The sequence below is a fragment of the Myotis brandtii genome, unplaced genomic scaffold (assembly GCF_000412655.1).
Source record: "Myotis brandtii unplaced genomic scaffold, ASM41265v1 scaffold525, whole genome shotgun sequence".
In the NCBI taxonomy this organism is placed as follows: domain Eukaryota; kingdom Metazoa; phylum Chordata; class Mammalia; order Chiroptera; family Vespertilionidae; genus Myotis; species Myotis brandtii.
Genome location: NW_005369915.1, coordinates 3288714 through 3289315, shown reverse-complemented (window position 1 = coordinate 3289315; position 602 = coordinate 3288714). Strand labels below are relative to the sequence as shown.

The 602-nt window shown below is 59.8% G+C and overlaps 1 protein-coding gene across 1 annotated transcript in view; it reads right to left on the bottom strand.

Annotated features, from left to right (window-relative positions):
• Positions 1-602, bottom strand: part of PPARGC1A (peroxisome proliferator-activated receptor gamma, coactivator 1 alpha) — a 666008-nt gene extending 665406 nt beyond the window's left edge. The window contains exon 1 of the mRNA XM_005877664.2: positions 276-602. The gene's annotated coding sequence lies outside the window, so the exon portion shown is untranslated. The remainder of the gene's footprint in view (positions 1-275) is intronic.

The window sequence follows — 602 nt, the reverse complement described above, 5'->3', positions numbered from 1 at the left end:
GGAGACTTGGGGAAGGTTGCGCTCGAGTTCCCTGGTTTTGCCCGGAGTTGTTCGGGGTAACGTGCCGGCTCCAGCTTCTTTCTTGGGTTCCCGCTGGGCTGGGAGGTGGGGGCGGGGTAGGTGTCGGTGGCAGATTGGGCACCGGAGGGACGCGACAGACCCTGGAGACTGGAGAGCTGGTGCTGGGGGAAGAGGGACACCTCCTCTCGGTGCCAAGTGAGCGCGCGGCGGGGGGCATGGGGCGCGACGCCTCCCGGCCCTGAGCCACCCCTTACCTGGTTGGAAGGGGTTTCCCAGGAGGAGCCGTAGTTGTAAAAGAAGGAAGAGAAGAAGGTATCTTCCGACAGCCCGCAGCCCGCCATGCTCTGGATGCAAATAAAATGAGGAAAGGGGGGGTGGGGGGTGGAAAGCACACAGAAAAAAGCAACCAAAATTTTTCAAAATCAAATTAAACCAATAAGCGAAGAAGAAATTCTCTCGAAAATGAAGAAAAGGAGGGGAAGGAGACGGCGAAGGGAACGGAAACTCTGGCGGCGCTGCCTCTCCGGCTGAGGGATGCTCGGGCTGCCGCCGCCGCCGCCGCCTTCTCAAGACGGTACCTA